Source organism: Gadus chalcogrammus, chromosome 20 (assembly GCF_026213295.1).
Source record: "Gadus chalcogrammus isolate NIFS_2021 chromosome 20, NIFS_Gcha_1.0, whole genome shotgun sequence".
Taxonomy (NCBI): domain Eukaryota; kingdom Metazoa; phylum Chordata; class Actinopteri; order Gadiformes; family Gadidae; genus Gadus; species Gadus chalcogrammus.
This window is the reverse complement of record NC_079431.1, coordinates 22,812,595-22,823,400: the sequence shown is the minus strand read 5'-3', so window position 1 is coordinate 22,823,400 and position 10,806 is coordinate 22,812,595. Positions and strand designations below refer to the sequence as shown.

Sequence of the window (10,806 nt, the reverse complement as noted above, 5' to 3'; positions counted from 1 at the left end):
TTAAATGATATTTTTTCATGCAAAGAGTTCAACCGTTTATTGTGCAATTGTTCAGATAAAGGCTGTAGAGAAAACACAACGAGAAAGACTACACGGCTCGTATGTGACGTCACGCTCCCTGCGACTGGCGTGGAGAAGACCGACAATCTTCCCATCGGCATAACTGAAACTCTGCACGTGCCCTGAGTTTTCACCTCTTTCGATGCTTTTATCCTCCCCTTGGAAACAGCGGTGAAGTGGGGTAGAGAGATCGCCATCTCTGTGCCGAGTTCCAAGTGCGGGTGTTGTGACGTATATCATATGCGTCGAGAGCAGCGAAGAGCTGTAGTTCACAAAGCGGCCTCACATAAAACCTAAAATTATCAATCTTCTTCACGAAAATTGTTAGTTTTCTTTGCATGAAAAATTATCATTCAAATCCACAAACAACATATGTGTAATCCAGGGCATATAAAGCAGTGTTGTTTTCGTCAGGTAAGACGAAAACGAAAATGACGTCGTCAGACCCCTTTTTTCCATGACGAAAATGAGACTAAGACGAACGTCACCAAAGCCATATAAAGACTAAAATGTGACGAAAAATGTAGACATTTTCGTCAGACGAGAACTAGACGAGACTAAATTGTTAGTGAGAGCATGTGAGCGGAGCGGAGCGTGGAGCGGGTGGTGGAGCGGAGCGGAAGAAATACGTTGGAGCGGGTTGGAGCGCAGAGCGGTTTTAAATTCAAAGGCCCGGGTGGGGATTTCACTCCGCTCCAGTCCGCTCTAGTCCGCTCCGTTTTTAACTGCTTCTAGCGGCTTACATGTAGGTGGTTCACGTAGAATAGAATGGGTTTCAATTGGAGCATCCAAGCAACCTGATTGGATAAAACGCGTCACGTGAGACCCTTCCACCCCCCGACCCCCCCCCCCCCCCCCGCAACACTGGCTCGTGTGCTCGCGCGCAGCTGCGCCTGCACGCACACGGCACACACACACTCATACACTACAGAGAGAGGCTGGTGGACGAGTTTTCGTCGGACTAAAACTAGACTAAAACCTTTTGAGTTTTCGTCAGACTAAAACTAGACTAAAACTTTCAAAGATAGAAATGACTAAAATGGGACTAAAACTAAGAAGCATTTCGTCAAAAAGACTAAGACTAAAACTAAATCTAAAATGCCTGCCAAAAACAACACTGATATAAAGACTGGGACCAGAAAATAATTATTTTCTCTCCATTGACACCCATTCATATTTTTCGATCTCATAGGTCCCATGAGCTCTACCGGAAGGGGCTTGACTTCGCCACTCTATGGAGTGGCGAAGTCACGCCCCTTCCGGTAGAGCTCATGGGACCTATGGCCGTTTCTCGATTCCTAGCACGCGTACTACCATGCGTACTACGGACTCGATGACTTGCAAATACGTACTTGGCAAGTCCGTACTTCAAGCACAGACTTGCGAGCACGCGAGTACGTACCTGCAATTGGAACAGCAGCCGACTCGATGACGTCACCACCTCTGCTCGTCCGTTAACTGTGCTACGGCCTCATTTAGGCATACACTACTTAACAATATAAACAAATGATATAAAACAAAATCCCAGCCTCTTTCATTTTCAAATAGTATGTAAATATTCTGAATGAATAAAAATTGAAAAGATATGCATGTCCTGTCATGTGTATGAGCTATACACACACGACTTTATGTATATATATTTCTATATTATCTTATATTATTATTATTATTATTATATTATATAAATATATATATAAGTTAAGAGTAACTTAAGCTACAGTTGTGCGTCTTCTCCATATTGTCCGCCATCGTACTGTTGCGAGTGCGAAATGCATCCTGGGATTTATAGCGGTTGCAAGTACACACGAGCCACCTCCGATGCATGCTCGGTGAAACGGCGAGATCGAGCACGCATCAAGAACACTTCCGGGTTTTACGACAGTACTCGCTTGATGCGTGCTTCGAATTGGAACAGTGCTCGGGCTATGACTGATGACGTTTCACGAGTCCACGAGCACACGAGCACGCACAAGTACGCGAATTGAGAAACGGCCCATGAGATTGAAAAATATAGCCGTTTCTCAATTCGCGTACTTGTGCGTGCTCGTGTGCTCGTGAAACGTCATCAGTCGTTGCCCGAGCACTGTTCCAATTCGAAGCACGCATTAAGCGAGTACTGTCGTAAAACCCGGAAGTGTTCTTGATGCGTGCTCGATCTCGCCGTTTCACCGAGCATGCATCGGAGGTGGCTCGTGTGTACTTGCAACCGCTATAAATCCCAGGATGCATTTCGCACTCGCAGCAGTACGATGGCGGACAATATGGAGAAGACGCACAACTGTAGCTTAAGTTACTCTTAACTTATGTATATATTTATATAATATAATAATAATAATAATATAAGATAATATATAAATATTTATACAACAATATTTATACAACCTGCCACCTCTCTTCGCCCGTGGCCGGCTCCTTCCAGGCCTGCTGCAGCACGCCCCGGCAGAGGCGCAGAGCCCCAAACTTGGTCCACAGTCCCTTGACATCTCTGGAGAGGGCGGCCACCTCCTCCCATGGTGGTTTTCGCTGCGGCTCCACCCACTGCAACACCGGCTGAAGGTCGGTATCCTGCTCCTGCTGCTTTCTCCAATCGCCTCCATCTATGGTCTCCAACCCTCGGCAGATGACCTCTAACTGCTGCACCGTGGCGCATTCCTCCTCCTCTGCCCGCAGCTCTCTCTCTCGCGGGCCTCCTTCCTCTCGCAGCAGCGACACCCCTCGGCAGCGCAGGGCCGCCGAGAGAGTTTGTCGGCGTTGGTGTGTCGGGCTCCAGCCCGGTGTTCCACTCGGAAGACGTAGGCCTGGAGTTCCTCCAACCACCTGGCCACCTGCCCTTCCGGCTCTTTGAAGGTCATGAGCCACTGGAGAGCAGAGTGGTCGGTCCTCACTGTAAAAGGCAGGCCGCAGAGGTAGTACCTGAAGTGACGGATGGAGAGCACTACGGCCAAGAGCTCTCTGCGGGTAACGCAGTAACGCCGCTCCGCCTTGTTAAAGGCCCGGCTAAAGTACGCCACCACTCTCTCTCCATCAGGCCCCACTTGGGAGAGCACCCCTCCCACCCCGACGCCACTAGCATCGGTGTCCAGCATGAACGGCAGCGAGGGGTCAGCTGGGGCTAGCACGGGGGACTCGCTCAGGGCACGCTGAAGGCTGGTGAACGTCCTTTTGTAGCAGCCTGTAAAGAGGAGCAGCCAAGCATGAAAAACCCCGCACAAACTTCCGGTAATAGGAAGCCAGGCCCAGGAAGCTCTTGAGCTGCCTCTGATTAGCCGGGGTGGGCCAGTCTGCAACCGCCTGCACTTTCGCTTCCATTGTGCTGATGCCCTCCCCCCCACTGTGTGCCCCAAGAACTGTACCTCTCTGCGCATGAAGTGACACTTATCTGGATGCAGCTTCAGGCCCGCTGCACGGATCCGTTCCAGCACCCGGCGCAGGGACTCGAGGGCGGAGTCAAAGGAGCTGCCATGCGCCAAGATATCGTCCAGGTATACCAGGCACTGTTGGCGGGGGATGCCTGACAAAACCCGGTCCATCAGGCGGGCGAAGGTGGCTGGAGCGTTACACAGTCCAAAACTAAGGACTTGGAACTGCCACAAACCCCGGCCCATGCAGAACGCTGTCTTGGGTCTTGCTTCTGGGGAGAGGGGCACCTGGTAGTACCCAATGCGGAGGTCCAAGGCAGAGAACCAGGACGATCCCGAGACTAAGTCCAGGGACTCGTCGATGCGCGGCAGCGGGTACGAATCTTTTTTGGTCACCCCGTTCACCGGCCTGTAGTCCGGGCAGAGCCGCCAGGTGCCGTTCTTTTTGGGGACCATGACGACAGCGGACGCCCAAGGACTGTCACAAGGCTCAATTAGGCCTGCCTGCAGCATGTCCTCCACCGCTTGGTCACACGCCTCCTGACGTGCCAAAGGGAGACGACGCGGCCGACACTTGATAGGCCTGGCCTCCCCAGTGTCGATCTCGTGTAGCACCAAGGGAGTCCGGCCCACGTCATCCTCCCCCATAGCAAAACTGTCCTGGAACTCCAGCAGCAACTGCCACAACCGCTCCTGCTGCTGGTCATCCAGCCCTTCCCGGTTCTTTAGCCATATCTCCCTCACGGTCGGCGGCGACGCCCCCCCCCCTCCAGTCGTTGTGACTGGGCCTGGGCTGCTTGGGGCACATAAGTACTGGGAAAGGTTACGGACGCCACGGGCAGGGGATCGCTGACTTCGGGCTCTACTGCACACACTGCCGGCGAGATGGACCCCACGGGCGGCCCCGAACCTGAGCCAGTGGGCAACAAAGCGATCACAGGCCCCCCTCGGAAGCTCACCGTGCCCCCGTCCAGATCGAGTCGGCAACCTGTGGCCTTCAAAAAGTCAGAGCCCAGAATACATGGGTCCTGCACCGCTGCTACCCACACTGGGTGACGTACGTCCTTTCCCCCAAAAGTCAATGTAAGTAGCCCCGTACCTTTCATCAGGGCCAGCCCCCCTGTGGCCGTGCGCAGCTGCACGTCAGTGGGCTCCAACCGAATCCACTCCGGGCACACGTCTGGTCTGAGCACCGTCACTGATGAACCGGTATCCACCAGGGCCGAACACGGCACCCCCTCCACGGCCACAGGAACATAGCATGAATCCCAGTCACCGAGTCGACCCACCACCACCGCCGTCCTTGAAGCTTCGATGACGTCTGCTTCTGGGGGAAGTAGGTCTTGGCTCCCCCGCCTGTGCTGACGTGGCCCCTCCGTTTCTGGAACAGCTGGGGCGGGGGGAGCGGGGGAAGAACTGTTTAAGGTCCGCACATCCCCCCCTGTGCGGGCCCTGTGGCGTTTCCCGGACCCGCGCGTGAAGTGGGGCAATCTCTGACCAATTGTCCAGGTTGGCCACACCCCCAACAGGCTCTTTGGTCGGGACGCTGTCGAATGCGTGACGGCTGCAGTGATACGGCCCTTATCAGTTCCGTCATTTCTGTCGCCCACGACGGCTTTTCCTCAGCCACCGGGCCCCGGGCTGCTCCCCCTGCCGGATAACTCCCTCTTGGGCCCCCCTCAGTGACCACGCCCCACACGATTTCCCTCTCCACGGCCATCTCCAAAGCCGACTGAAGAGAAATTGGGTGCTGTAATTGCACTTGAACCCGCAGCTCCAGAGGAAGGAGGGCTCTGATGAACTGGTCCCGTGCCAACTCGCTCTGCACGCTGGGGGGCATGTGTGCATATGCCCTACGTGTCAGGCTCTCAATGTCATTAGCCAACACCCTCAGCGACTCCCCCGGCTTCCTGCAGCGGTTACCAAGCTCATTACGAAGGAGCTCCGGCTTCACACATTGTCCAAACCGCCTCTGCAAGGCCCCCACTAAAGCTCCGTAATCCCGTCTCTCCCCCGGTGAAAGCAGCAGCAGGCACGACAACGCGTCGTCTGTGAGGCACAAAGCCAGCTGCAATGCTTTAGCCTCTACTGTCCATCCCCCAGCGTCAGCAGGCAGTTCAAATTGAGCATGAAACGCCTCCCAGTCAGACCTACCGGAGTACTCAGGCGTCTTAACCGAAACGGCGGCAACTGGGACATGGGGGGCGGCAACTGGAACATGGGCGCCGCCATGTCTGTTTACCTCCCGAGCCGCGGGCTCCCGCTCCGGGCGCGCGGGAAGAGAAGACAGCCCTGCGTCGGCCGCCAGCTTCCTTGCAGCTTCACTCAACCCCTCTCTGGCCTCTTGGGAAGCTCTGCGAAACTCCTCATACGCGTCCTCTGTCCATCCAAACGCACCAGTCTCCTGCTCCACCTCCTCCTCTTTCACTTTCGGAAAATACATGACCGACGCGAACTAACCGACACACTGAAACTAACGCTGTAGCCCGACCGCGACGTAAATCCAAAGTAGCCCTACGCTTGGACGCACAACTCTCCACCCACTCCCGTCGTTTGTTCACTTCTGACACCAATGTAATGACCACAGGGGAGGTAGTGAGCGAAGTAAGTTGATAGCAGCTTTATTAGATTCCACAATCGGACAGACAGGCGCAGCTCAACCGGAACACTCAACAACCGGACACACCCACCCGGAAGGAAACCCCTGGGACCCCCCTCTCAGAAGGCCCGCCCCTTCCTCCCAAACCCTGTGACGCTACAATATGTTGGATGATGGAGAGCGTGTAAATGTTGTTACTCCCGGAGTGAGCAAGGCGATGGAGAGACTAACGAAAGCTTAGGCACACGGCGAGTGAACTGCTCTATAGGATAAATTGCCGGCGAACCGCTCTATCGGAGCCTTCTCTCGGAGGGAAGCTAAAGTGTGTTGCATAGCGACCGTCGATGCATAGCGGCAGCCAGGAGGGACTACTTTTTTGTATTCTTTAATAAAACGGCTATTTTGACTTTCTTGGTTTCTTTTTAAATGTAGTGTGTCTATGACTTTCGTTTCGCCATAATAGTAACCGTTGTATAAAAGCAATAGATCACTTCAGTCAGTGGCGTGCTCATTATACCACTGTGAAGGGGGTCGCCGGCCCTCCGCTGCGTGTCGGGGCCGGACAACGCCCCTTAACAGTGGTATAATGAGCACATACCACAGCCTGGCGTGATCTATTGCTTAAATATATATAAAGTCGTGTGTGTATAGCTCATACACAGTAGTAGTACTCAGTAGTATATGCCTAAATGAGGCCGTAGCACAGTTAACGGACGAGCAGAGGTGGTGAAAAATAATTATTTTCTGGTCCCAGTCTTTATATGCCCTGGATTACACATATGTTGTTTGTGGATTTAAATGATAATTTTTCATGCAAAGAAAACTAAAAATATTCGTGAAGAAGTTTGATAATTTTAGGTTTTATGTGAGGCCGCTTTGTGAACTACAGCTCTTCGCTGCTCTCGACGCATATGATATACGTCACCACACCCGCACTTGGAACTCGGCACAGAGATGGCGATCTCTCTGCTCCACTTCACCACTTTTTTTCAAGGCGATAAAAGCATAGAAAGAGGTGAAAACCACTATAAGTCGGGGCATGTGGAGAGTTTTAGTTATGTGCCATCTCTATGTGCCATCTCTGCGCCGAGTTCCAAGTGCGGGTGTGGTGACGTATATCATATGCGTCGAGAGCAGCGAAGAGCTGTGGCGTGTTCCAATACCCGTACTTCCATGAGTATACTTAAAGGAAGTATATTATCCGCACTATCTACTACGTTCATTTTTCAGATGTGAGTGCTGTTCCAAATCGAGTACTCCGTGGTGCACTAAGCGGAAATTACGATCACGACTGCCGCCGTGGCTCCCCCCCCGCAATAAACATCCCGCTTTGAACGGTGAACTCTTTACGCCTAGCAGCTATAAAAACTATAAAAACTACAAAATGACTCTATTAATGCAGGCTATGTGGAAAATGCGCCGACTTTGGCTCAGCCTGGCTCCGCCGCTTCTGCTACGTAGCTAAGATGGCTGCCGTTGAGTACGGGGAGTTTCCTTCGATCCACACTTCACGATTAGCCCGTTTTGAGTACGGCATCCGGGTCCTTGAAGTATACTTCTTTTCGCCGGATCTGAATTGGAACGTACTGCATACTCAAATTTTGGCTAGTAAGTACGGACAGTACGGGTATTGGAACACGGTGCTGTAGTTCACAAAGCGGCCTCACCAAAAACGTAAAATTATCAAACAATTTTTAGTTTTCTTTGCATGAAAAATTATCATTTAAATCCACAAACAACATATGTGTAATCCAGGGCATATAAAGACTGGGACCAGAAAATAATTATTTTCTCTCCATTGACACCCTTTCATATTTTTCGATCTCATAGGTCCCATGAGCTCTACCGGAAGGGGCGTGACTTCGCCACTCTATTCGAAGAACGCATCAAGCGAGTCGTAAAACCCGGAAGTGTCAAGTCAAGTCGTAAAACCCGGAAGTGTTCTTGATGCGTGCTCGATCTCGCCGTTTCACGGAGGATGCATCGGAGGTGGCTCGTGTGTACTTGCAACCGCTATAAATCCCAGGATGCATTTCGCACTCGCAGCAGTACGATGGCAGACAATATGGAGAAGACGCACTACTGTAGCTTAAGTTACTCTTAACTTATATATATATTTATATAATATATAATAATAATAATAATAATAATAATAATAATAATATAAGATAATATATAAATATAGATAAAGTTGTGTGTGTATAGCTTATACACATGACAGGACACGCATATCTTTTCAATTTTTATTCATTCAGAATATTCACATACTATTTGAAAATGAAAGAGGCTGGGATTTTGTTTTATATCATTTCTTTATATTGTTCAGTAGTATATGCCTAAATGAGGCCGTAGCACAGTTAACGGACGAGCGGTGAGAGGTGGTGACGTCATCGAGTCTGCTGCTGTTCCAATGGGCCTATCTCACAACTTCCTGGTTCGGCGTTCGATTTTGCCTTCACCGGGTAAAGTGACTTCCGGTCGCGTGGTCCATGATATTTGACAATGGCGCAGTCAAAAAACAAAAGCTTCTGTTTTGTACCTCTATGCGCCAATTCAAAACAAAAACAACCGTATTTACATTTCCACGACTTCCCAAATAATACCCAATACAGCAGTGGCGATCAGACGGAATGAATGAGTTAATTTCGTAATTCAGAAGGGGAGTACACTGGTCTGTAGTCGGCATTTCTCAGCAGCTGATTATGACGACGGGAATGCTACGCTGCATACTGGAGCTGTTCCTAGTCGTTTTGACTGTAACAGCTACACCACAGCCCCGAAAAAAACACCCGTGTATAAACGTGTGTCAGCTCGAAAAGCTGAAGGAGAGGACAAAACACAAACGGACCGGAGAGGTACCGGGGAACATGACTACGCGACACGCCCCCCTGCCGGTAAGTAGATGTGTGCTAACTAGCTGTTATGTCTGTTATTTGTGTTCAACACTTGTTGGGCTATTGTATAATTTTGCCAAACATGGCATGGTTAACGTTAAAACATTCAATCAACATCAGACGTACTGTTAAACTGGGGTTGCATATTAATTCAGATTCAGCTTTATTGGCCAGGTTTGCGAACAAACGAGGAATTTGACTTTGGTTTTTACTCTATGTACAACACTCAACCTATAGTTAATACATAAAAAAGAAAAACAGAAAACAGTACAAATAAATGTAATAATAATAAATATAAATAAACTGTTAAGTATACAGAATAACAATACAATAAAAAGAAAGGGTGAATACGAAGGAATGGTAATGAAGACTGATTTGTCTTCTTTTTTTGTAGGTGCACTGGATGATGCCAGGGAGTGTATTGCTGAGCTGGAGGCAAGGCTGCAAGAAATGTCTATGGGGCCACAAACTGTCCTCAACAGATTTTGTGTGTCTGATCAGACCATGACATATTATACTCGGTTTCCATCTCAAGAAGTGTTTCAAGTGTTTTGGGAGTCTGTTTTGCCCCTCAACACAATATATTCTTTATTGGAGCAAAGCACAGAGGATTGGACAAGAGGCGATTCCAACACCAAGCCCTTCAAGGAAGATTCCAGTCATTGATGAGTTTTTCATCTACTGTTGTAGAGTAGCAACTGGCCTTAAAGAACAGGTCATTGCTGACATCTTCCAGGTCAGCACAGCTGAGATGGTACCAACTCCAAGCTGGATATTCCCTCTAGGATGTGGGACATCAAAGGGCGAAACGTCAAATAAAAATGTGACTGTTTTTTTTTTATATTGGAGTGATAACAGATGTATTCTAATATGCATCTTTTCATAATGAGCAAGTTTAACAGAGTGCAAATTGCAAAACAAATGTCTTACCAGCATACGCTCTGTAGAGTGTGGGCTTGACTCCAGTCTTCCCCACCGACTTGGGTTTCTTCACCACCAGGTCACTCACAGCCTCTGGATGGATTCCCTGAGGCGAACAACAAAAATTTAGTCATACAGGAAATGCTCATATACTCTAGACAAATACTGAAGTGTATGATTTGAACAGAGGACACAACAGCACACGTGTGTTCGAGGTCGATGCCACATCTGTGGTTGACTGGTACAGGCCAGGGAAGGTGGAACCACATCAAGGCCAAGCTGCACATAATGCGCTGTCTGGAACAGCAGAGCGGTTATATGGCTACAGAAGCCTTTGCCCGCAGCACAGCTACAGCTCTGAGAGACCCAGTTGTCCAACAGCCTCCAGGGTGATCTGTGAACACCATAAGAATTGAGTTACTGAACTTAGTAGGTAGGACCTTGATATAAGGCCATTGGAAACTGGCAAGGAGCCTGCAACCGCAGAAAAGCCATGTACAGTTCCGTGCAAGACTCTTGGGCCACCATTACATCTGTTGTTTTAGCAATGTTATAACATGAACTAGCCTAGATGTTTGTCCTTTTAATGCACTCAACAAATTTCCTTTATTTACGGCTTGTGCCTTAATGAAGAGGAAGAAAAATACATAGGTCTGTACAGCCACAACATTGCAGCAAGCTAGGTGGGCCAAGTCTTAAGCACGCTACTGTTTGTAAGAAAGAACAATGAAAATTATCTGAACTTCAGAAGAAGAGGAAAACTGCAACTGCAGTCGTTAGTCCAGACAGACTATCAAAACTAACAGACTTGGGCCAACGGTCCCTAACTCAGCAGAAACCTGTAGTATGTGGGGCTCCTCATTCCTCCTCATCGAGCGGATGCATCTACCTCTCACTACCACCTTTCCATCAACTATATTTGACACTTATACACTTATATACATAATGTTAATAATATGTCGCTGATCGGAAG

The 10,806-nt window shown here is 49.4% G+C and overlaps 1 pseudogene; it reads left to right on the top strand.

Annotated features, from left to right (window-relative positions):
• The first annotated feature begins 8,520 nt into the window (after window positions 1-8,520).
• Window positions 8,521-10,103, top strand: LOC130373626 (uncharacterized; annotated as a pseudogene).
• Window positions 10,104-10,806: the final 703 nt, after the last annotated feature.